The sequence below is a fragment of the Arachis hypogaea genome, chromosome 18 (assembly GCF_003086295.3).
Source record: "Arachis hypogaea cultivar Tifrunner chromosome 18, arahy.Tifrunner.gnm2.J5K5, whole genome shotgun sequence".
Lineage (NCBI taxonomy): Eukaryota > Viridiplantae > Streptophyta > Magnoliopsida > Fabales > Fabaceae > Arachis > Arachis hypogaea.
The window spans coordinates 43,381,836-43,409,801 of NC_092053.1; the positions used below are offsets into that span (position 1 = coordinate 43,381,836).

The 27,966-nt window shown below is 35.1% G+C and overlaps 2 long non-coding RNA genes across 2 annotated transcripts; one reads left to right on the top strand and one right to left on the bottom strand.

The window, feature by feature from the left end:
* Nucleotides 1–1,976: 1,976 nt before the first annotated feature.
* On the bottom strand, nt 1,977–2,614 carry LOC140181561 (uncharacterized). The gene is made up of 2 exons (XR_011876351.1): nt 2,465–2,614; nt 1,977–2,367 (listed from the first exon to the last, which is right to left on the bottom strand). It is a non-coding gene; the product is annotated as an uncharacterized lncRNA (long non-coding RNA).
* Nucleotides 2,615–10,012: 7,398 nt separating this feature from the next.
* LOC112772404 (uncharacterized) lies at nt 10,013–13,723 on the top strand. The gene is made up of 4 exons (XR_003187486.2): nt 10,013–10,622; nt 10,734–10,826; nt 10,962–11,094; nt 13,507–13,723. It is a non-coding gene; the product is annotated as an uncharacterized lncRNA (long non-coding RNA).
* The last annotated feature ends 14,243 nt before the right edge of the window (nt 13,724–27,966 follow it).

Sequence of the window (27,966 nt, forward strand, 5' to 3'; positions counted from 1 at the left end):
CCAAACAAAGAAAAATAGTTGTTTTCCTTCCTATTTCCTTCCTCTCATAACAAACACACCCTTAGGAAACAGTCACGAGTGTCTAAAAACAGCGCCAACAATGGAAGAAATAATGAATTAAACAAAAAAATTTGAATTCCAACAAAAAATTAGCACCAAATAAATTCTTTGGTGTTTTGACAACCTAATTTTCATACCAGTAATTCAATCATGGAACATATAGTCATTCGTAACAATGCATAGTCTAAGACTCTTTAATAAAAATATATAGCAGTTGATAAACTCCAATTTTAGGGTATATTTTGTATTGAATTTAGTGGATTTATCAACTTATCACACATTTATTCAATAAAATAGCATGATTTTGTAATTCTCCTTAAATTGTGTCTAATGATTAAAAACATGTTTTTTTAGGCCTTAAAATTGCTAAATATAATTCACTTTAATTACATTTGATGCATTGATATGTTTGTTGAGTGATTCCACGTTTAGAAGGCAAAGATTGGGTTGAAGAAATGAAGAAAAAGCATGTAAAAGTGGAAAATTCACGAAGAAATGAAGTTTTGGAAATCTGCCATGCGAGGCGTACGCGTGACCCACGTGTACCCGTGACCAGAACTTTGTCAAGCAACGCGTGCGCGTGACCCAGGTGTACGCGTGACAAGCGTCACGTGACCTCATTAAAGGCAACACGCTGGGGCGGTTTCTGAGTTATCCAGGTTCAAATCCAACTCATTTCTAAAACTATTAGAGGCCTAATTCAAGAAGCAGCAAGGGGAGAGCAATTAGAGTAGATTAGTAACATGTCTTAGGTCATATTCTAGAGAGAGAAACTCTCTCTTCTCTCTAGAATTAAGTTAGACTAGGATAGATTTCTCTTAGATTTAGTTTTAATTGCTTGTTTTGATTTAGTTTCCTTTACTTTTCCTTATTCCATTGCTTTAATCTTCTTAAAGTTAATTTTCTTTTTATGTCACGTTTATGTTTATAAACTCTTTTTGTTGAATTTAATTTCCATTTATGCAATTTGATTTTTCTTTTTTTATTGTTATTTAATCTAGTTGTTATTATTGTTTTCTTGCATTTGGTAACCATAGATTTTATATTCTTGCAATTTTACCATACTTTCCTTTTATGCCTTCCAAGTATTTGATAAAATGCTTGGTTGGATTTTAGAGTAGATTTTTATATTCTTGGCTTGGGTTAGTAACTTGGGTAATATTGAGTTACTAATATCCAAGTGATTGATAATTTGTTTCCATTGACTCTAGTTGTCACTAAATTAATTAGTGAGTGGCTAGGACTTATGGACTAGGATCAATTAAGCTCACTTGACTTTTCTCTAGTTTTGGAGATGACAAAGTGAGAATGATCCTTGGAATTATCATGTTGTGGTTAGTAACAAGGATAGTGAACCTTAACCATTAACCCTTGTCAAGACATTTTTACCATTTGAGTTTCCTTTATTTTCTTGTTATTTACTTTCTTGTTCATCATTTCAAAACCCAAAAAATATTTTCTCATAATCAATAATATGCACATTTCCCTACAATTCTTTGAGAGACGACTCGAGGTTTAAATACTCTCTATTTTTATTGGATTTAACTTAACTGACAAACAAATTAAACTGTGATTGAGCGTTGTTTGCCGGTTTAGATCTATACTTCAATAAAATTATTTTGTGAAAATTTTTAACCAATAATTTTCCTTATATCAACAGTAAAAAATAAATTAAAAAATAACTAAACTTAAATCCAAATATCTAACACCTTAAATTTCAAATAAACTCGTTATCTTCACGGTTTTTACAAACTTCAAAAAAAAGAAAAATGTTCATGACACTCATCACATTGACATAGACCTCATATACACATAAAAATCTCCATTCTTTATCACCACAAAAATAGAACAGAGCAAAATAATAGATAAATAAATTAAAAAATAAAGAAATAAAGAAAAAAAGTAAGCCCCACAAATAAAAACAACTAAATAACCATAAAGATACCAAAAACGTCAATCACTAATACAAAATTGTTATAAAAAAAGCCACTTTACTTTATCATCAAAGGCTTAATTTCATTCTGTAAAATTACCAAATATTCACCAGTTTGATTATTTGATAATGAAATGCTAGTTTTAACAGTCCTTCTTAACAGCACTAGGAATTTCTTGAGATTTTAAGATTTTTGTGTTTAACGCATACCTATCTTCTTTGCCTTGGTGCTCTGAATCCTCGTCAATCTCTAATTATGTGGGTCTAGCAACCAATTCTTCATCCACACCTAAGCCTTTAGCTTCATCCAATCACACTTTGTCGTTCGATAATCACTGAAATTAACTCTTACCATATTCGTATGCTGCATCAATCTGTCAATTGAATTTTGCAAACGCCACACGTTTGATAAAGCAGATAATAGTAATTAATTAGCATTAAAAATAAAAAAACACAAAATAGAGTACGAACCTGCTATTTGCGGATTTTGAATGACCGGCGAAATGAAAGATGAATAGAGAGAAAAAGGTAACGATAAAGTGATGGAATATTGTGAATCCTTATTAATCAATTGTTAATTTCTTTGTTTAACATAAAAGTTGAATCTACAACAAAAAGATTCAAATAATAAAGACATCACAATAATTCTCTTATATAACAAAAATAATCATGAGTTAAAATTCATGCTATTATGGCCAAATTTTTTTTTTACAAATTAATTATTATTTCTTGATGATTCAAATATAGATGGCTCTGATATCACTTGTTAAAAATTCTAAAATTTTCTTAATCGCAAGATCATCTACGTTAAATCATTAAGCAAAAAATACTTGAATGCGAAAGCGTATTTGAATTCTTAAGTATAATCGAGAGAGTTTAATTCTTTGATCTTTCTCAACCAAAACTTTCTGTATCCCTAATAGGTCTTAATCACAACTCTTTTAATGGAGATTAAAACTCTGAAATCACTATTTATATTTCAGTGTGACGTCCATTAAATCTTAAAGTCCAAATAAAATAGTATTTCTGTTTTATTTTTATCATTTGATTCTAAATCAAAAATAATAATGACTTATTTAATTCAATATTTATAGTAATAAATAAGATTAATATTATATAAGTCATTTAATATAAAATAACTTAATTTTATGATTATGATTGATATATGTATTGTCCATAAATAGATTAGGATATTAATAATTTTCTTCTTGTTGATTTGGGAGAGAAAAAAAAAAAAAAAGAAGGAATTAGGAGAAGGGGAGGATTATAGGAAGAAGATGATTTGGAGGTTTATACCACGTAGGCTTCTACCAGAAAAGTGATGGTAGTTGTAGGTGGATTTGGAAATTGATGAAGAATGTTGGAGATTACAGGTGAATTAGGGTTAGAGTTTGGAATTGATTAGGTTATGTTTGAGGGATAATTTATGATTTTTTAAATTTTTTTAGAATTTGAATAAATTTATCTATTAAAATTTATTTTTTATGGTTATAAATTAGTTATAATTATTTTATTATTAAATTTATCAATGTTATAATATTTTATGATCAGTTGTAGTATTTTATTAAAAATAAATATCAAGTGTATACCGATGAATACAACGTACAGCTGGCGAGAAATAATGTAATAACAAATTATAGTAGATAGTTTTTTCTCAATTCATGATTTCAATATCAAATTTTACAAAAGAAAAATTGTGTCACCTTCTCATAAATTGGAGTCTTAATTAGATATTAATATTATGTTGTATAGTTTGTATTTGGAACATGATTATTTCCTATAAACAGATTTTTGCCACCTTTTTTTTTCGCAATGATTGTCATTTATTTTTTCTTTCATCAATATGTTCCGTGAAAGAAACATTTGATATTTTGGGTGGCACTAATAACTACGTGCAAAACGATTCCCTACTACTTAGTTCATACCTTATAATATGAAGAAATCATGAATAATGGACCAATCTTGTACCGAAAAGTAACATGGCATCTCAGTCCTGGTTTCTGCCTCAACCACATTTTATTATTTTATTATACACATACGTTCATTTGATTGATGCCAGGTCTATGTACAAAACGTATAGCATCGTGGCACGAATGAAACTCACAAATTTTGAATTAATAATTAGGGCATAGCTTTTTTTATAATGTTGACTAGACAAGCCTAGCTAGCTAGTAGCTACTAGCTAGGACTAGGAGGACCCATGTCAAATCAAAGATCTTTGGTGCAATATTTAGTTGCCTTAAGGAGAAACCAATTGAAAAATGTGTGGCCTTCAAATTTTTAGGTACGTTCCATGCAGGTTCCATATAGTATAACGGTAGAGAAAACTACGGCACAAGTATGTAATAGTTTAACTAAGCTTCACACAGTTCTTGGAAAGAGAAGTGTTACCTAACAATCATGCAATGGGCAAACATCCTAACAATTAATCCGATTACTTAATGAGCCATTCAATTCAAAAGCTTAATTTGGTTAACAATTCCACTACTTAACCAATAAAGATTTTATCAACTTTTGCCAATTTTTATTTTGTTTAATAGAAATATGTTTGTGAATGTATCTAATAAAAATATTTTTTTTTTATAATTGTATCTAATAAAAATATCTTTGTAGATATATCTCCTGAATATATTTTCTTATACATGTGTCTTCTAATAAAAATATCTTTAATATTAATTATTGCTGGTAATAAATTGACAAATAATATGTTAGTATCTAATACTTTTTCTTTGAATAATAAAGTTTATATTAACTATCAAAGTATTATACTAGAGATATTTCCTTTTATACTATTATGTATACACACGCATACTGTAAATAGTATTGCTTCGGTAGGATATAAGGCCAATAATAATTTAGATTCCAAAATTCACAGATGAATTCGACCTGAATTAATTATCTTCATTAAATTTTTTATTGACTTATAAAATAATAATCTGACTATTTTAAAGTTGGTCCATTATATAAAAAAATAATTTGATGTGCTATGAGTATAAAGCAATCTAACACGAGTATTTAATTGTTAAACGTCATTCAACAAAAATATCTATTTTTTATATTAACAATATAAATAGCCATCTAAAAGAATAAATATAATTTAAATAATTATATAAAATATTTTATAATATTAATACATCAAAATTAATTTACATTTGTAAACAAAAATTTATTTAATTTTTTTATTATAATTGATTTTGAACGAAAATTATATAACGGATGGATGAAAGGTGAGTTTTTACCATATCTGTTAACTAATAAGTACTAATTAAGTCAAGTCAACTATTAAGTCCAACTCCACAAAGTGTGTATCATTTGAATTTTGAAAGATATGCTAGGACAATTGTCTCCTTTTGAATGTATCATACTCAAAAGATCGGATTAACTTCTCAAAAAAAAAAAAAAAAAAAAAAACTTACAAAAAAATAAAGGTTAGGGTTTATGATCTTTTGGGTAGTGCTATACACTCCTATTAATACTCTATCTTGTTTTGGATTATGGTACATAAACATTATAAATTAACCACCATTATATTTTATATTTTTATGCGCTTTTTGCCCTAACAAATATTCTTATTTATTTTGCCATTTGTATATCAACCTTTCTCATATTCTTATTATATATAATATATATTAATGAATAATTTAAATAAATATTTCTATATTTTTATAATTAATTATAAATATAATATTTTCTGAGTACTTTCTTATATATTCATTATTAGAATAAAATATTATATATTTTAATTTAAAAAAGATATTTGTCTTTAATTTGTGTTTTTTTAATATAAAAAAGATTTGATATAATTTTATATATATATGCGCGCATAATAAAAGAATAAACAAATTAAAATAACTTATTTTTTATAATATAAATATAAATATATAATAATATACCCATTGAAAATGTCTTCACTACTTATACAACAGTAAAATTAAATAAAAATATCTTCATTTAAGTTGATATAAAATTATAAAGATTATACTAGTGATTAATTAATAAAAATATCCGGGTGCAAGACGATTCCCACCATTTTTACCACTAGCAATACACAACCCCTGCACCGGATTAATATAAGCAAAAAGTTTTAAAACGTTGAAGCTTATATGTCAGAAACAAACAAAAAAATTGGTTAACTATACAAGAAATAATCTATTTTCAAGGGTTAGTTATCCTCATATTACTAGAAGTCACAAATGTAATTTCTAAAAAGAAATATCAGTTAATAAGATATCATCAATTTTTTAACATAACATGACGGTTCAACAAAAAATGCTTGTGAGCATTTTAACACATTTTTCATCCAAGAATGTTCCTCATAACATGATATGGCCGGTGCAATCCTCATCATCTAGATTGACTAAATAATAAAGTAATCAGATGAATTTCCAGGGACCTACATGACTGGCAAAGCTATATATAGATTTTCCAATAATACGAAAGTGAGAGTACGAAATATCTACTAATAATAATAATAAAATAAAGTGCAAATATTGATGGGAGAAAGTGATTGTGTCATAACCAAAGAATTCATTTTCCAAGTTTGTTTTATATATTATTTTACTTCATAAAAAAATTATCCAAGAAATAGTAAATATTGTGCTGTTATATTATAATTTTAGAAATATAATTATTTATATATTTTTTAATTATTAATTTTATTTTTTTAGGATAAATAATTTCATACTACAAGAATTTAACAAATTAGCGACGAATTTTTGCGAGAAATATGTTTTGTCACTAATCCGTCACTAACTTGCGAGGAATTAGTGACGCACTAACGACAAAATTAATGAGCGGTCACAAAATACCTGAACTTGAGAAAAGCGACTGATTAGCGAGAGATTTACGAGTAAGTTTGTTTCTCGCAAATTGACTTTTGTGACTAAAAAAAGAGCGGGAAAAATTTCCTCACTAATTTGTCACAAATTAATTAGCGAGTGACAATGTTCTAGCAAATCAATCACTTAGGGGTTCAATCGAATAAAAGTAAAGTAACGAGTGAAATTATTGTCACTATTCCGTCGCAAGTGTTTGATATACAATTAGCGAGAAACAATTCACACACTAGTTCATCGCTAAATAAACTTTGTGTGAAATGGCTAATTAGTGAGGAACAACGTTCCTAGCTAATCCGTCACGAAGAATTGAAATGCATTTTGCGATGGATAATTTCCTAGCTAATTTGTCACCAAAGTTTTTATTTATTAGCGAGCAACTAGTTTCTCGCTAATTTGTCGCATAATATTGTAAAATTCAAAATAAGAGTAGCGACAGAAAATAGTCGTCGCTAACTCGTCGCAACAGATAAATCATTTAGCTAAGGAACTGTTCCTCGCTAATTAGTCGCTAAAGTGGAAATACGGATATTGAGCGCCTAGAACCTAAGTAGTGAGAAATTTGCGACCGTTTAACAACTGACACAGTTTGTTCGCTGATTTCAAGTCGCTGATTAGCGGGCGAAATACATTTGTCGCTAAGTTGTCGCAAGTTTAATTTAGCGAGCAACTTGGCAAATGCAATCTTGTCGCAAAGTAAAAGCTATATCCTACCTATTTTGTAGCAAATTACTCGCTAATCTCGTTGGAAATCCGTCGCAGAGTTATAACAAATCCAAAACTGATCAAGAAAATTTTATAAGTAACTAGTCGCAATTGAGTCACTAATCAAAAGCTTATTTAGTGAGGAATTAGTGACCGTTTAACAACTGATATACTTTTCTCGCTTATTTCATGTTGTTACTAATTTATCAGAAAAAATATTAGTCCATCTTGCTACTAATCACTAACCACTATATACATCCATGGAAAATTAATGAAAAAATCATTAAAAAATTAATACAAATGATTTTAATTTATTTATTTTAATATAAGATCATTGATATTTACATAAATATTTTCGTATTTTTTTAAAAAAAATATTATCTACCTTATAAAATATTTTTTAAAATTTAAATTCTTTTAAAAAAAATCAAAATGAAAATTTGAAAACAAAAGAAAAAAAAGTAACTCAAAAACAAAAAAGCATTTAATTTCAAAAATTTAAAACGTACCTATAAGAACTTTTTTTATTATTTCAAATAAAAAATTGCGTATAAGCATTATTTCTAATGCTTTAAATCAAAATTTGAAAATTCTATTATCGTTACATGAAAAAACTAAAATGAGCCCTATTATATATACTATATATGAGATTTGAGATTGAGAATTTGAAATCTTGTTATACATTGATGCATGATGTAATCAATACCTATATATATATATATATATATATATATATATATATATATATATAAATTTAATAAATAATACTAACAAACTTGATTTATACATATAATCAAACTTTACAAATAACATATTCAAATTTATAATCATAACACACATATACAAATGTACACTTGCTATCATAGTTGTAAAAATAAAACCGGATCGATCGGTTCGAGCAAAAAACCAGTGAATCGGATCCTAATCCAGTTCGGTTTATTCTTTGAACCGTTTAAGGAAGAAAACCGGTATGATCCGATAAGAATCGGATCAAATCGGCAAGAATCAGTGTAAACCGGTCTAACCAAATCGGTTTGCGTGAAATTTTTTTTAAAAATGTCTCCATCAGGTGGAGCAATCCAGTTCGGTTTACTCCTTGAACTGTTTAAGGAAGAAACCGGTCAGCATGAAATTTTTTTTAAATTTTTTTAAAATGTCTCCACCAGGTCTCGAACCAAGAACCTTGGAGCAAAAACAACCTCCACTTGCCAATCAACCATTGCACTTCTTATTATTATATTTGACAAATACTAATTATATAGTATACAAAAATATCTAATTTAATTTATTTTTTATTTTTTCTATTTTTCAAATTAATTATATTTTAATTATATACCATTGTTAATATAAATATAAATTTCACTAAAAATTTATTAATTTACTTGATCTATTTTAATGCTAGTATTGTGATTAAGGTTATTTGTTTTGATATTAGTGTTAAAATCTACTGATATTATAATTAGATGATATTATAAACTAATCTATTAAGAGTAATTGTTCGGTTGCTCGGTACCAGACGGGTCGGAGTGAAGCTTCAGTTGGTGAGACGAAGAATCGCCTGGTTCTGGGTTACTGGGTTGGAGGTGGAGTAGTCGACGTTCTGAGCTCTTCGTGCGGAGAAGGGGGTGTCACCTGCAAAGACACTCCGACGCTCTAGTCAGTCAGGTGTGCAGGCGAAAAAGGTATAAAGTGATGTGTGTCGTACCTTGGGTGAGGAGTAGGACCCTCCCCATATATACTGTGTCAGAAGTGGATCCCGTAAGAACAGATCCACCTTCCTCGAAGTTTCCTCTTATAGCTGTAGTGATGAACTGCCAATGACGCGTGTCCGGGTCGGTGGTTGAGTGGCTCGTACCCAATCGTTTGAGTCGGGTGGTCTATGGGTCGGGTCGGCCCGCGATCTGTTTGGGCCAGGCCGTTACATTAATCAAATTAGTTTTATTAATATTTGGAGTTAAGATAATTAATATTCTTGTGTAAATTTTTATAATTGGTTATTTGAAATTAAAACTCAACAATAAAAATATTATATAATTTAATTTAAGAAATTTGTATTATGATTAAATTACGATTAATTTTATTAAATTGAGCTCTTAGAGATTAATTTATTAGGAATGATTAAATTAATTTTTATAAATACTTTGAGTTTAAGTTAATTAATGTGTATGTACAATTTTTATTATAATTAGTTATTTTATACAAATTGAAATTAAAATTTTGGTAATAAAAAGATTATGAAAGATTATAGCATATAATTTGAATAATTGATATTCTCGAGTTTAAATTGTATTTTATAAAATTTAATTAGTATATTTACTTTATAATTTAAATTAAAAATAATTATTTAAGTTCATTGATATATTAATAAATAAAATTTTACGTATTTTAAAAATAATTTTTATAATATTATATTTAATTTCTTAATTGTTATTTTATCTCAAATACCTTATAAAATTATTATATTATTGATACATATTTTACCCTAACCTTAAAGTTTTCAAATAAAACCCTAATTCCATTAATCCCTAAATCAAAACAAGCAAAACATACGTAGAAGGGGAAGAAAAGAAACAGGAAACAGAGAGGGGGAAACGGGAAGAAGAGGAAGGAGAAGAGAGGGACGGGATGGAAGGGAAGGCGCCGGGAAGACCGTCGGCGCCGTCGCCGTCGTCGGCGCCGTCGCCGTCGCCGTCGCCCTCAGGTGAAGGTGGAGGAGTGACTGAGAGAGAGTCGGAGGTGAGGAAGGAGAAGAGAGATTGAGAGAGGGAGACGGAGAGCTCGAGAGTCAAGGAAGGGGAGGAAGGCTGCTCCCGTCATCACCACCGATTCCGCCTAGACCGCCGCCGTCGCCATTGAGGGAGTCACTGCCGCTGAATCCTAACCGCCGCTGCTGTCAGAAGAACGAACCTGGAAGGAGAAGGACGAGGTCCGTTCTTGCACCGTCCTGCTCCACCGCCGCCGCTGCCGTCGATTGGGGTCACACCGTTGCTGTTGCGCCCTGTTTTCGTTGATAGAGCCACTATTGAGAGTCTGTCGTCAGAGAAGCATCGTCGGCGTTGCTGCTGCGAACTATTTCAGCTACTGCCCTGGTATTGCTCGGTCACCACAGCCTCCTTTGTCCTTGTCTCTGAATTCTGTACCATTCACGACCTATTTTGATTATTGTTATTCTTGCTTGCCGCTTCTGCCTCCGTCGAAAGGAGTGAGAACGCCGTCGAACAGAATGTGAGAAGGGAGAGGAGTTGTGTTCTTTCGTTGTCGCCGTCGTTGCCGAAACCAAGACAAATTTACCGGTAACTCTGCTGTTTCCATTCTTGAATTTGCGCTACTTCCATTTTGTTCCTTAGTCTTTTTCTGTACTGGTAAGGAAAACCCATGTCTCTGTTTAAAACTCCTGCCTTCTCTGTTTGCTGATGGAACTATCATAGGAGATAGTGTTGATGATAATAAAGAACTGTTAGAGTTGCTGCTGCTGCTAGTTTGGTTCGAGTCTGTTGCTGCTACAAACTAAAACAAAAGAGGGGTTTGCTGCGCTTAATTATCGAATTTCGGCTAATCGAGGTAGGGGGTTTAATTTAAACGGTTTTAATTTAAGAATGCTGAAAAAGTTTATTGGATAACTGCAAATAGGTATAATAATTGTGTGATTGATTGATTATATGAATGTTGAATTGTGGCTGAGATTGTGATTGGAATGATTGAGATTTTGGTTGGAACTTTGATTGAATTCGTTGATTTTGTGAAATTGATCATGCGTGGTTTATGAATTGTTTGATGAGGGATTGTTGTGAATTCTGTATTTTGATGGATTAACTTGAAATTTTTGTTATTAAACTGGTTATATGATTATTGTAATGGACTTAGTTGGTGATTGATTGGAGTTGGGTTTAGAGAATATTTGGAGGAATGAATCTTGAAATGTTGAATTGATTATTGAGAATCTGAGTTTTGAAATTAAATGGAAACTTTGGAAGTAAATCGGATATTCAACAGTAATCGAAATGATAAGAGAGTAAAAGCTAAGTAAACTAGGATGAAATTCGTTGTTGGAATTTAATTTTGAGAAGTTTGAATTAACTGGAGAATTAGTTGTGATTTTCAAAATTAAACTGAAAAATCTGATTTCCTGCATTATCTTTAAATGAAATCGGTAACTTTGAAAAGCTATAACTAATTCTGTGATGATTGGAATTGCGTGAGACCAAGTATGGATTAAGCTTGGGTATATAAGGAGCTGGACTGGGGAATTTAAGACATTTTTGTTAAGTATATGATTTATGGTGAATTTTTGAGTTATGGTTGTGGAATCTGATTTTTACTGCAGAATTTTTAGAACAGCAGTAACTTGTTGGCTCTTCTGTGAGTGTTTCGAATTGAATTTTGAAATGGAACCAATTTTAAATGAAACTTTAGTCCTATTATTTTAATGCTGTAAAATTTCAGAACGGTTGGACTTGTAGTTTTAAAGATATGAATTTTTGAAAGATGATGCATTATGCAGTAAAAGCCAGATTCTGTTTCCTTAAATCAGTAACTTTGAGAGTTTATAACTTTGGATTCTGGATAGATATTGAGATGGAACCAATTGGAGTTGAAATTTAAGTATGTTTAGCATATGTGATTTAAATTTCAGGGCTGTCAATGTTTTAATGAGTAAGTTATGGGATTTGGAAGAGGATATGTTCATTAACTTTTAAACAGAATTCTGCAGAAAATTACTCAACTTATAAGTTATATAACTCCTTCATTAAAAACGATATTGATCTGAAACCAATTGGAAAAGAAACCTGTATGAGTGAAGTTGAACCACATTAATTTTTAAGGTCGTTGGATTTAACTTGGATTTTATATTGAATTTTGAATATCACATGCTGCTGTTTTCTGATTTTAAGACACTGCAGAGCAGTCACGGTTTTGCTTCTATTCCCGATGTTAGAGTAAGCAAAAAATTATGATTTTTCATTTAATAGAAAGCTTAATCCGAGACGGTTGTATGGATATAAAGTTTGTGCAATTCCGAATTCATTTGATATTTTAAAAACAAAATTGAAATTAGGCTGCCAATGTTGTTTTGGTAACTACCCTGGGTATAGGGTTTAAAAATTGATTTTTACACTATTATCAAGTATTTTGAGAATATATTGTTATGGTACTTGCTGATAAAAGGTTGGTGAAATGTTGAGAAAGAGGGAACCCGTATGGGTGGCTAAGTTCTATTTTTAGAGGAGGTTATGTTCGAATTTTTATAAAAGTATAAGGTTGTAATTAAAACGAATATTTAAGACTTGTTTAAAGACGATAACTTTGCTGATTCTTTTGAGAAAAGATTATTTGGTTTATGAGGTTGTTGGCAAGGGCGTGGAAAGAAGGTTAACATCCTCTACTGATTTAGTTGGTTGAACTTGCATAAATTACTACTGTAGAGTGATGTTATTGAACCTGTTTTCTGATGCAATCTCTTTTAATGGGAATCAATTCTTTGATTTTTGGTCAGTGTTAAATAGTCAATTATTGTACTCTCTTTTTTCAACGTCTCTTATCAATTATTCAGCTATTTGCTGGCTCATGCTATTTTCGACTCACCCTGTTCTCTTCTGTTGAGAGGAGCTGAAAATGAATCCTGTTTGTGTTTCTTGGTAAAGTTTCTACTTTAATTTCTCATCTTGCTTTCTTCTATTTGATTCTGTTGTTTATCTTGATTAATTTTTTTGCGTGCAAACAAGAATCACATGATGTTGTGTAGTGTAGTGTAGTGCCTTTGATTTTGACTGTTGGATTCTTTATAATTATGAAAATTCTTTTCTTTTCTTTTTTGTTGAATTTCTTGCTACTTCTTTGGTGATCATCTTCTATAAATCCATTTATGGAATTTTTCATCATGGGTTAGTTTGGCTTATAGTTCTATGACCTCATGTATGGACACAAAATTTTCCATTTTTCTATTGATTCATGTTACTTTTCCGTAATCTGCAGAACTGATGAGGTAATCAACACTCAATTGATGGTTTCTCGGTAAATTCTCCAAAAATGGGTCAAGCATTGTTCTCCATATTTCAGCTGGAAATATTGGCATTACATTTGCAGCATGTAAATTAAATTATTAGTTTTATTATAGAATTGTAATTTTTTTAATTATAATTATAGCATGTAAAGAATTTATGTAAATCAATAAAAAAATCAATTCTTTTTATACTTTCTTATTTTCTCCCGTCAAAAGCGTGGTTATGTCTCCTATTGGCACGCTTTCGAAGTGTAGCTAACACTAACTCAATTGGCACGTTTCTAAAAAAGCGTGGTGAAAAGATATCGTTATACTTTTTGCATATTTGGAATGCTTTAAAAGCATAGCAAAACCCAGTTTTTCTTGTAGTGTGAGATACTTATCGATTTGTTACTAGTTTAAAAGGAATTTGCGATGACATTTTGCGATAGTATTACAACTAATTGACTACAGATTATTTCCTAGCAAATTAGCGACTATTTCATAACTCTACTTTCTCATTTCGAATAGCTTTGGTTTAGCGACAAAATTCCTACAAATTTGATTAAGAATTTTTAAAGATTAACTATAGATTTGCTACAAAATGTGACAGATTTGTGATCATATTAGTGGACAACTTGCGACGAATTAGGTTTGGAAAAATTCCTCTCGAATTAGCGTCAACTAATCATTCCATTTTGTCTACGAAGTTAGCTTGCATTTAGCGATGAGTCTGCTGCAGTAGAGTTTGTCGCTAATTAGCGACTACCGTTTAGTCTATTTCTTCTATGGAATTAACTTTTACTTTAGTGATGGATTTGCGACTATCTATTCGGTAGCAAAAAAATTTTCTGATGAATTAGCGATTGTTGTGTTTGCCTCACTGATTTGCGACTTGTAATCAGCGAGGAAAGCATTAGTAGCTAGGCGGTAGCTAATCCGTCACAAATTATATTTTGCGTCGGATTAGCGACGATTTTACGACTCTTTTTGTGGTAGCTAATCGGCTATATTCTTGTAGTGTCATGATATAATACTAAACTTTAAAGATTTGAACTAAAAAACATCGAACAAATTTTGAAAAAAGCGAGAGAATGAAAGTGAAAGAATAAAAATAAATTACTAATTGTGATTCAATAGAGGTTCACTACATGTATATTTATTTCAGGTAAAGCACATAATTAAACCAGTGTAAAAGTTATTTTACATCAATGTTTTAAAACAGAAAACGTTACATACATGTCCACATGCATATATCTATATAAATCGAATCAAGCTAATTCGAATTAGGCTTTCTAGTAGTAAATTGAAATATGGTGTATCAAATTACTAGTGTTAGACGAAACTACATAAATCGAAACAGCTTATATCATTTTATGCATTGCTAAATCGAATGTAACCCATTCAACTTATGTGCATTGTGTGATAGTAGTAAATTGACACAGCCTGGTTCGATTTAGTGTGTCTAAATCAATCATATGCATAAATTGACATGAACTAATTCGATTTGGTAGGATAAAAACGCTATAAAAAGAAGCTGGACGTTTATTCTTCATTGTAGTGGGGTTCACAATGACTGGTGATGAGAGTTTCTTAGTTCTGGTGCACTATAGAAGGTCGATTAAGAAAAAAATGCGATCTGGGATAAAATTTATTGATAAGAATCCGCTGAGTGTTTTTTTGAAACCTTCAATGAGTTTCAGTGAGTTCTAGAACCTATAATAAAAAAACTTGGGCTGCATGGCTTGAAACAGGTTGAGAAGTTATTCTATAGAATTTTAATTTTGGTGTTGTGCGACGGTGTGAAGTACGATTCATTCGTGATAGAAAGTGACAAAAATTTAGAAGTTCTGTTCAATTGTCGTCGCCAGTTTTCCGATGTGAGAACCCCTAAGCTATTGGCCAAGCTTGTAGATGTGGTCGGTAGTTCAGGAGATTCGATTTGGAATCATCAATCGGCGACAAACCCAGCTGCCTCCAGTTCGAGACCTATTGGTGCCTAGTTATCTGTGCCTGTGATTTCACCTGAGGCCGTTTTTGTTGCATCTCTATCCTTCGCTGCTGATCTCAACCGCAGTTGGGACGGAGAAGTAGGTGACAATCGACTTTTCGGTGATCTTGTTATTTCCATGACCGGTACTCCTGTTATGGTCCAATTTTCGGGGAGGGTGAAGCATCGGTTGGTATTGAGGATGTACATGTTAAGTTTATAAATTAAGAAAATTTTCATGAAAGTATAAAAAATTTAAGTTTTCAATGCATTTGTTTTATATTCATTAAATAAAAACGTTTAAAACTTTTTACTATTGTTAAACTTATCATTTGTTTTTAAGACACATATTAGCTAAACTCATTACTTATATATCACTATAACCCTTACATATCTTGACTGTGATATATATTGCTAAATATCTTGAGTATTGTTACAAAACTAACTAACTTTATCATTTTTCTTTGTTTGAATAGTTCTTTTATTCATTACAGACCCCTTTCAACTGAGTGAGGAGCTTGAGATCTGTTACGGACCCAGCTCTCGGGTCCCACACCTACAACGGCCTCCGAACCCAGATACACGGGGTTGGCCCCACCTTCTTCCTCTAGAAGGCCCAAACCGGCCTCCACACCTTCTAACCAATATTCAAATTCAAATACCTCCCTTATCTTAGCTAAATAAGATAAGATGAGATAACCTCCACAAGCTATATAAAGGGGAGCCTGAGGCCCCCTCAAGTACGTCATCCATTCCACACTTTATAACTCTTAGATCCATTCTGACTTGAGCGTCGAAGTGTCTTTGCAGGTACCACCCCATTGCTCTAGTTTGAGAATCTGGCGACCGCCCCGACTCACAAGTCCCTGATCCATCTCACAACCCGTCCCGGAACTCTACAGTACATTGGCGTTGTCTGTGGGAACTGCCAAATCGCGGCAGCATGGCGAATAACCTCGAGGAGCAATCTCACCAAGACTCACATCCGCAAAGTCCGAACCCCGAGCACCGAGATACCACCCTCCCACCCATGAGAGGGTAACAAGCGCTGTACACCGCCAACCAACCCCGCCCCAACCACAACTAAGGGAAGACAACCATCCACGCCACGAAACCCGGGCTCCCGACAGATTGGGCAAAAAAGAAATCCAAATAATCCAAGAACTGTGGTTCAGGGTGCAAAACCTCAAAGGATGGCTTACGACCAAGGAGCGGTATAACGCGGAACACGGAAGCCTCGCAACTTCCAAAACCCGATCTTACCATGAAACCAGGAACAGGTCACCCGAACGGCGACACAGCAAAAGACACGACCGTAGCATTTTTCGAGAACCGGAGCGCCGACAGGACGAAGACGACCGATGGAACCATCGGGAAGCCAAACGAGCTCGTAGCGAGCATGTGATAATGGGGGCCACCCCTTTCACTGAAAAAAAATTTTAAAAGTCAAGCTTCCAAAGGGATTCGATAATCTCACAGATATGAAATACGACGGGACCAAGGATCCCAAGTATCTAGAAGGAGCCGCCGATGCGATCCAATACAGGGCCTTCCCGGTAACCTTGGCCGGGCCCATGATCAAATGGTTCAACGCCCTCCCGAACGGATTTATAGCCAACTTTCATGATATTTTGGGAAAGTTCCTGGCCCAGTTCACCACTAAAAGTGCCAAAGCTAAACACCCTATTAGCCTGCTTGGAGTCACCCAAAGAAAAGACGAATCCACGAAAAAATACCTCGATAGGTTCAACGACGAGTATCTAACGTTCGATGGACTTACGGACTTAGTTGCAAGTCTTTCTCTGACTAACGGCCTCATGAACGAAGACTTCTGGAAAAATCTCACCACCAAGCCGGTCTGGACAATCCACGAAATTCAAAGCGTCGTAAGGGAATACATAAACGACGAAGAGATGAGTCAAGTCGTGGTCGCCAACAAATGGCAGTACGAAAACACGGCACCTCATAATAAGCTGCCACCGAGAGAAATTCAAAAAGAACACTCCAAATCGGCAAACACCAACCGACCACCCAGGGTGGGAAAATTCTCAAACTACACCCCCTACCCGCCCCATCATAGAAATCTACAACCAAATAGCAGAGTGGGGCATCCTCCCAAAGGCACGACAACTGAAAGAACGGATAGGCGGCAACAAGAGCCTGTACTGCGACTATCATCGAAGATACGGGCATAAAACCCAAGACTATTTCAACCTAAAGGACGCCCTCGAATAAGTCATCTGAGATGGCAAACTCCCCGAGTTTGCCAAATTCATCAGGGAACCAAGAGGAACGGAAAAAGATAGATCACAAGAGCGTGAAGGACACAACCCAAGGACGTTACGACAAATGCCACAGGAGAGTCCAGAAACCGACCCACCATAATCGTAAATGTCATCATTGGAAAGGACGCACCAAAAAAATTAAACCCAACACTAAAAAAGGATCTTAAAATCCTGGCCGTAAGAAACCAAGCTCCGAACACCCCCCGACGTAGAAGCGATTACATTCTCCCCCGAAGACTGCCAACACGGCACCTCGGAAGAGGACGCCCCATTCGTCATCTCTGCAAAGGTCGGGACTGGATGCATAAAGAGGATACTGGTCGACACCAGAGCAGACTTCAATATCCTCTTCAGAGGATCCTTTGACAAGCTTAGTCTTCGAAACGAAAATTTACAAACCCACCGCATCGGGGTAACCGGACTCAGTGACAACTTTCTCAAGCCAGACGGTTCCATAGTGCTACCACTCACCATCGAAACTGGGAGCTAGAGGAAGACCATCCTCTTCGAGTTCATGGTCCTTAAAGACTCCACCGCCTACAACATTATCCTCGGAAGAAAAACAATCAATGACCTTTCCACCGTCATCTTCACTAAATTCCTCCTCATGAAGTTCCAAGCTGACGACTGCACCATCAGAACAATACACGGAGACCGGGAGGTCGCAGTAGAATGTGGCAATACTAGCTTGGCCCTCCCCAAGAGGTCCCAAGACGCGGCCGGAATATTTCTCGCTGACCTCGACGCATGCCAAGATGGCCAGCCCCGACCAGAACCAGAAGGGGACATGAAAAAACTACAGATAGGGCAAACCAAGGAAGAATACACATTCATCAATAAGAACCTATCCTACGACCTGAAGGGGGACATGATAAAGCTCCTAAAGTAGAACAGGGACCTGTTCACATTTACCTTGGCCGACATGCCGGGCATAGACTCCAACCTAATGTCCCACCACTTGACCGCAGATCTGAAGGCCAGGCCCGTGACCCAAAAAAGAAGGAAAATGTCACCAGACCGAGCAGCCGAGGTCAAGAAACAAGTCAAAACCCTACTCGAAGTGGGCTTCATCCCAGAGCTACCTTACGCGACATGGCTAGCCAACGTCGTATTAGTCAAGAAAGCAAACAGAAAGTAGCGAATGTACGTCGATTACACGGAGTTGAACAAAGCTTATCCCAGAGACGCCTTTCCCCTTCAAAACATTAAAGGACTTGTCGACGCCGCATCGGGGCACCAGTACATTTGCTTCATGGATGCCTACTCAGGATATAACCAAATACCTATGCATTGGTCCGACGAGGACAAGACGGCCTTTATGACTTCCGACGGCACGTACTGCCACACCGTCATGCCATTCGGACTGAAAAATGCAGGACACCTACCAGTTGCTTGTCACCAAGATCTTCCAAGACCTCTCCGGAACCAAGTTGGAGGTCTACATTGATGACATGCTCGCCAAAACCCAAACCGGCGAAGAGCTCATTGACGACCTCGAACTCGTGTTGAATACCCTAAGGAAACACTAAATGCGCCTCAACCCAACAAAGTGTGTGCTCGGAATGGAAGCCAGGAAATTCCTGGGCTTCATGATCATCCAACGGGGGGTCGAAGCGAACCCCGAAAAATGCAGAGCCATCCTTGAGATGAGTGACGTTAGGATTTTTGCCAGTAAAGAATTTCATAAAAACATTCGCGTTGTAGATATAGTCTCTAAACCGACAGAAATTTCTTCGTACAAATGTTTTAGTTGTCACAAGTAACAAACCCCTTAAAATTGATAATCGAGTATTTAAACCCCGGGTCGTCTTCTCAAGGAATTTCAGAGAAGTATGTTCTTATTATTGGTTATGAGTTTGTAAATTGGGAAATTTGGAGTTTGGGCAATGGGCACAGGTATATTTTCAAAGCAATAAAAATAAATAAATAACTGTAAAGCAAACTTTTGGCAAGGTATGAGAAATTGGAAGTCCAGACTTAGTTATTCTTATCAACAACAATGAAAGTTGAATCTTAATTCCACTTAGTTAACCTTTACTAAAGTAAAGGAAAGTCAAGGGACTAATTAGTTTGATCTTCGAATCCTATTTATTTCCTAAGAAAAGGTTGGGATTATTGAAGCTCAGTTTAATTAGCAAAGATAACAGTTATCAATTATGCTGTTGAGTTGGATAACTCCTGAGTTACTGATTTCTTAACTAAAACCAAAAGGGAAAAGTAAATCTACTGGAATAAGAATGTCTTCAGATGGGAAGCAGTAATCATGTAAATAAAAGAAAACAATCATGAATTGAAATACCTCAGATAACATTAATTAAGAAAATTATATGTAACATGGAAGAGTTCATAAATTAAATAAAAATAAAGAACCTGGGATTGAGAGTCACTCCTAAAACTAAGAGAAGTCTAAATCCTAAGAGAGAGAGGAGAGAACCTCTCTCAAAACTAATCTAAATCATGAGAAGTGAATTATGAGAGCCTGCTATGTATGGATGCATTCTCCCACTTTATAGCCTCTAATCTGTATTTTCTGGGCCGCAAAATGGGTCAGAAACAGCCCAGAATTCGCTGGAGAAGAATTCAAACACGCTGATTTCCGTCACTGCGACGCGGCCGCATGGGTCACACGGTCGCGTCACCTAGCGTCTAAGCAACTATATCATATTATATATCAAATCGAAGCCCCGGACGTTAGCTTTCCAACGCAACTAGAACCGCATCGTTTGAACCTTTGTAGCTAAAGTTATAGCCGTTTGAGTGCGAAGAGGTCAAGCTGGACAACTTAGCAATTTCTCCAACTTCTTGTATTCCTTCCACTTTTGCATGCTTCCTTTCCATTCTCTGAGCCATTCCTGCCCTATAATCTCTGAAATCACTTAACACACATATCAAGGCATCTAATGGTAATAAGAGAGGATTAATAATAAGCAAATATAAGATCAAAGAAGCATGTTTTCAATCAAAACACATAATTAGGAAGGAAATATAAAACCATGCAAATAGTATGAATAAGTGGGTAAAGAGTTAATAAAAACCACTCAATTGAGTACAAGATAAACCATAAAATAGTGGTTTATCAACCTCCCCACACTTAAACATTAGCATGTCCTCATGCTAAGCTCAAGAGAAACTATAAAGAATGAAGAATGTATGAAATGCAACCTATGAATGTAACTACATGCAGAATATTTCCACCTACTTAGTTAAAAGTAAACAAATCTTTCAAGAGGAAATATGAACTGGATTTCACTAATTCAAATCATAAAAATGAAGTACAAATAGACTTACAAGAAGAAAATAGCTCATGAAAGCAGGGAACAAGGAATTGAGCATCGAACCTTCACTGGTAGTGTATACACTCTAATCACTCAGGTCTTTAAGGTTCGATTCTCTCAATTCTCTACTAACCTTGCTTTCTAAGGCTTGCTCTTCATCTAATCAATCAACATAAATTTAATGCACAGATACACATATCAAGAGGTCTTTTAAGGGTTGTAATGGGGTTAGGGTCAAGGTAGGATTGTATTTGGCCAAGTGGACTAAAATCTGAATCCTTAATTAACTTAAACTTTCCACCTAACTTAAACAATCCATGTAATCATAATACAATATCTAACTATCCATTAACCATGTTTTCTACATATTCATGCATTCTAATTTCAAGTACAGTACATATGCATTGCTTTCACCATTTACTTTGGAGCATTTTGTCCCCTTTTTGCTTAATTGCTCTTTTTCTTTTCTTTTTCTCTTTATATATATATATATATATATATATATATATATTATTTTTCTCAATGCATATGATTAAATTATTGAATGCATGAACATGTCCTAAACATTTCTTTCACATTTTCATAAAGATATATAACACCCAATTCTTAAACCAAATATTTCCAAACCTACTTTTCCCCACACTTAATCCATGAGCACTCTCACTAGTCTAAGCTAACCAAGGATTCAAATTAAGGACAATATTGTTTTTCGCTTAGAGTTAATGATGTGCTAAAGTAAAGAACAAAGGGGTAAAATAGGCTCAAATTGGTTTGCAAAGGATAATGAAAGGTAAGGCTATATGGGTATGTAAGCTCAGTGAAACAAAGGCCTCAATCATATAAGTGCATGTATACATCAAACAATGGAAATATAGAATTAAGCAAGATAGAGATCACAATTTTAGAGAGAAAAATACACACTAAAACAGAATTTTGGTTGATAAAATGTAACCAATTCAAATAGGCTCAAAAATCTCACAGGTTTTGTGTGTTCGAGTTCTAAACCATGTTCCAGTATAATATCTCTTCAAACAAGTGTAACATTAAATTTTATTCAAATTAGTGAAATTCTCTAAAAAGTTTCTTGAAAAAGAAAATATTACTTCAACCAAGTGGTAAAATATGCAAAAAATTAAACAAATATGCAATCAAACATGTAAATGCAATAATGAATAAGGAAAATAAATCATTGGTGTTGAGATAGAGGAGTAACTAACCCATGGAGATCGGTATCGACCTCCTCACACTTAAAGATTGCACCGTCCTCGGTGCATGCTGAGATTTGCAAGTGGACGGGGGTTGTGGTTCCTCAGCTGGGGCTCTTTTTGTTCCTTTCCTTGCCGGTAGTTTGGGAGTAGCTTTCTCTTTACCCTTCTTGGTGGCCATCCTGAAAAGGGAAAAAGAAAGTGACTTATAAAGCTAAGGGTTAGAGCAAGGAAGAGAGCGGTAAAGGTGGTAATCAATGCACAATAAAGAAGAATGACGTTAACACACGCTCATTAGTACATGTGAAAAGTCATCAATGGAAAATAGCTAGTACATATGATAACAATTGAATGAAAGGTGTTTATTGGCATGCTGGCAAAGGCATGAGTAGCATAGATCAAGCATTCAATGTCCAAGTTAGATTACCAAGTCTTTCAAACTAACAACATGTTCTAAATAAATTTCTAACACCAATGAAAATAATACAAATGAATGAAAGTATGCAAATAAAATAAAATAAAAAAAGAATGATAAGGAGAATGAGAAGGGAAAGAAATAAAGTAAGAAAGAAAGAAGAAAAGATAGAAGAAATTAGGATTAGAAAAGAAAAATAAGATAATTGGCACTAATCTAGATAGGTTGTGCGACGCTGGCGACGCGGTCGCGTGGGTGACGCGGTCGCGTGGTGCACGATAAGGTTGGGTGACACGGACGCGTGGGGCACGCGATCGCGTGACTTGATTTGTGCTAGTGGCGCGAGTGCAGCCTCGCGATCGCACAACTCTCTGTTCAAAACTTAGTATTGCTAAAATCCAGGGTGACGCGGTCGCGTGGTCGACGCGATCGCGCGGGTGGCCTTTTTCTTAAAATGACGCGGCCGCGTGGGGCACACGGTCGCGTCGTAGGGCTTAGGCTTCCAGCACGAGTCCAGCCCAATTCCAGCTCAACTTTCGGCCATACACCTTGTTACGTCGAAATCCAGGGCCACGCGGTCGCGTGGGTGATGCGGACGCGTGGGGAAGCCATTTTGCAAATGACGCAGCCGCATCAGCGACGCGGTCGCGTGGGACGATTTGTGCCCTTGGCACGCCTCCAACCCTGCTCCTGCGTAACTCTCTGTTCAATTTCTTTTCCTCCTAACGCACTGGTGACGCGGACGCGTCAGCGACGCTGCCGCGTCACGTGCGTGCTTTTTTTTTTTTTAAGTCTGAAAAAAAATATGTAGAATGCACTGTTAATATGAATGTGATGCAAAACTCCAGGTTCAATATAATAAAATAAAATGAAACTCAAAAACAAATAAAACTAAATAAAAATGAAAAAGGAACGATTATACCATGGTGGGTTGTCTCCCACCTAGCACTTTTAGTTAGAGTCCTTAAGTTGGACATTTGGTGAGCTCCCTGTTATGGTGGCTTATGCTTGTATTCATCCAGAAATCTCCACCAATGTTTGTATTTCCAGTAACCTCCGGGATCCCAAACTAAGCATGTAAAGCCCTTAAGAAGCTTCAAACAGATTCTTAGGCTCCCGGGGCAACAAGTGTCAGAGCAGATTCCAGGATCCCAAATCTTGCTTTTACACCCATCTTTGTCGGGATCTATATTTTTCCAACTGGGTGATAAGTAAATTGAATTCTCACTGCAGCTACCAAACAACTTCCTAGACCCATTCATTCGAGCTTTACACCAACCTTTGCGTTTAAACTTAAAGCTTCTAACCATGATGAACCTTGCAGGACAATTCTTACCACTAGCCATCTTCCTCTTACTCTTTATGCCACAAAGAGCTCTAAGTTGACCATCCGTCTCCAGTAGCCCATATTCAAGTGGGATTAGAAAGCTAAGGGATATGAAATTTACCCATTTGAATGTTGTGAAGGATGATGGCAACTTAGGGGGAGGTATTTTTAATGAAATTGCAAGCTCCACTCCCTTGTTCTCTTCTCTGATAATTATCACCTCTTTGCAAGCTTCTTCAATTTCAACCTCTTCCTCTTGGTAGCTTTCTTCCAATTCAATCTTCTCTTCATTGCTTTCCAAGGGCATGTGAGGTTGTGCTTCTTCTTCTTGAATCTCCATCTCTTGATCAACCTCTTCCAAGTCTTCAACTGTGATATGCCTTGGAGGTTGTACACCCTCCTCAGCATCAATTTCAAATGTCTTGGAAGGGGGTTCTATGACTGGACTTTCCCATAGAGGTTCTGCATCTCCTAAGTCTTCAACCAATTCTTCTTCTTCAATAATTCCAGTTTCCTCTACTTGTTCCAGTACAAAGTCATGGTCCGTACTATTCACTGGAGTTTCTAGTTTCTCCTTCATACTACGTTCTTCATTAGATTGTCCATATGAAGCCATGGGGGTTTCTTGAGTGTCCGAACATCGGGAAGCTAATTGACTCATTATTACTTGCTCCAATTGACGAATGGTTGCATGACATCGATCCACTGTTTCCTTGAAACGATCCTTTGTCTCTTGATGCACTCGGCTTTCATAAATAGGATCATAGTGCTCTTGGATTGATGGATATGGAGATGGTGAATATTGAAGTGGTGGTTCTTGTGAGTAATTGGGTTGGAATTGGGGTGGTTCTATATATGGTTCATATGGCTCATAAGGTGGTTGGTATGGTGGTTGAGGGTTAGGGTCATATGGAGGTGAATGGTGGAAAGGGGCTTGTGAGTTTGGTGGTCCAAAGTCATGTTGAGGAGAGGATTCATAGGCATATGGTGGTGGTTGTTGATAGTCCATTGGAGGTGGTTGTTGCCATGAGGGTTGATCAAATCCTTGTGGCTCCTCCCATCTTTGATTGTTCCAACCTTGATGCCTGTTCTCATTGTAATTTCTTCTTCCTGCAACATAATTGTAACCAAACTCATAGCCAAAGGGGTGAGAGTTCATAGTAGCAAATAAAAAATAAAAACAAATTTAAATTAAAAGGTTATTTAAATTTTGAAAATTAAATTTTGAATTTTTGAAATTTGAAATTTAAAAATTTTTAAATTTGAATTTTGAAAATTTTTAAATTTGAATTTTGAAATTTGATTTTTGAAATAAGATAAGATAAAATAAAAAGTTTAAAATAAAAACCAATAACCTCTTAACTTAAGAAAAAGCAAAAATAAAAACAAAAATAAAAACAAATAAACAAGCAAAAATAAAATATTTACAATAACCAATAATAAGGCACACGTTTGCAATTCCCCGGCAACGGCGCCATTTTGACGTTAGGATTTTTGCCAGTAAAGAATTTCATAAAAACATTCGCGTTGTAGATATAGTCTCTAAACCGACAGAAATCCCTTCGTACAAACGTTTTGGTTGTCACAAGTAACAAACCCCTTAAAATTGATAACCGAGTATTTAAACCTCGGGTCGTCTTCTCAAGGAATTGCAGGGAAGTATGTTCTTATTATTGGTTATGAGTTTGTAAATTGGGAAATTTGGAGTTTGGGCAATGGGCACAGGTATATTTTCAAAGCAATAAAAATAAATAAATAACTGTAAAACAAACTTTTGGTAAGGTATGAGAAATTGGAAGTCCAGACTTAGTTATTCTTATCAACAACAATGAAAGTTGAATCTTAATTCCACTTAGTCAACCTTTACTAAAGTAAAGGAAAGTCAAGGGACTAATTAGTTTGATCTTCGAATCCTATTTATTTCCTAAGAAAAGGTTGGGATTATTGAAGCTCAGTTCAATTAGCAAAGATAACAGTTATCAATTATGCTGTTGAGTTGGATAACTCCTGAGTTACTGATTTCTTAACCAAAACCAAAAGGAAAAAGTAAATCTACTGGAATAAGAATGTCTTCAGATGGGAAGCAGTAATCATGTAAATAAAAGAAAACAATCATGAATTGAAATACCTCAGATAACATTAATTAAGAAAATTATATGTAACATAGAAGAGTTCATAAATTAAATAAAAATAAAGAACCTGGGATTGAGAGTCACTCCTAAAACTAAGAGAAGTCCTAAATCCTAAGAGAGAGAGGAGAGAACCTCTCTCAAAACTAATCTAAATCATGAGAAGTGAATTATGAGAGCCTGCTATGTATGGATGCATTCTCCCACTTTATAGCCTCTAATCTGTGTTTTCTGGGCCGCAAAATGAGTCAGAAACAGCACAAAATTCGTTGGAGACGAATTCAAACACGCTGATTTCCGTCACTGCGACGTGGCCGCATGGGTCACGTGGTCGTGTCGCCTAGCATCAGAGAAACTATGACATATTATATATCAAATCGAAGCACCGGACGTTAGCTTTCCAAAGCAACTGGAACCGCATCGTTTGGACCTCTGTAGCTAAAGTTATAGCCGTTTGAGTGCAAAGAGGTCAGGTTGGACAGCTTAACAATTTCTCCAACTTCTTGTATTCCTTCCACTTTTGCATGCTTCCTTTCCATTCTCTGAGCCATTCTTGCCCTATAATCTCTGAAATCACTTAACACACATATCAAGGCATCTAATGGTAATAAGAGAGGATTAATAATAAGCAAATATAAGATCAAAGAAGCATGTTTTCAATCAAAACACATAATTAGGAAGGAAATATAAAACCATGCAAATAGTATGAATAAGTGGGTAAAGAGTTAATAAAAAATACTCAATTGAGTACAAGATAAACCATAAAATAGTGGTTTATCAATGAGCAGCCTGAAAAACCTCAAGGACGTCCAAAGATTGACCGGCGGACTGGCCGCCCTTTCCCGATTTCTCAGAGTATCAGTCCAAAGGGCCATCCCCTTCTTCAAAATCATGAAAAAAGGCATCAAATTTAAGTGGGAAACTGAGTGCGAAGAAGCTTTGCAAAAAAGTACTAGCAGAACACCCCATACTCTCCAAACCCAAAACGGGAAAAACACTCTACCTTTACCTATCCATAACGAAAGAAACACATTCTGCGGCACTCGTCTGGGAACACAAGCATAAAATACAAAAGCCCATATATTTCATAAGCAAAGTCCTCCAAAGCACGGAGACACATTATTCCCGGCTCGAAAAGCTCGCCTTCACACTGCTCACAGCCTTGCAAAGCCTCCGACAATACTTCCAAGCTCACCTCATTACGGTCCAGACCAACCAGGCGGTCAGCCAGGTGCTACAAAAGCTGAACCTGGCAGGAAGGATGCTCACATGGTACATTGAATTATCACAATATCAGATCGGATTCGAGTTCCAAAATGCCATCAAGGACAAGCTGTGGCCGACTTTCTCGCCGAAATGACCCCAAGTAATGAACCCACAGAAGCTTGGAAGTTACATGTGGACGACTCATCCAACACCAGTTCGGCAGGAGCGGGAATAATACTAGAAAATACGAATGGAATCGTCATTGAATAGTCCATTCAATATAAATTCCTGATATCCAACAATTAAGCCGAATATAAGGCCCTTTTAGCCGAACTAACTCTAGCCAAGGAAGTCGATGTGAGAGTACTAGAAATCTGTAGTGACTCCCAGGTAGTCAGCACCCAAATTAATAGAGACTACCAAACGCGAGACCCCTCCTACAATAATACCTAGCAAAAGTAAAAGAACTGACGATTGAGTTCGAGCGAGTAACCATCCAACACGTTTCCAAAGAGCAGAACACAAGGGCAGACCTATTCTCAAAATTAGCAAGTACCAAGCCAGGTCAGGAAAACTGATCACTAATCCAGGAGGTCATTAAGACAGTGTCTATTTCAGTCA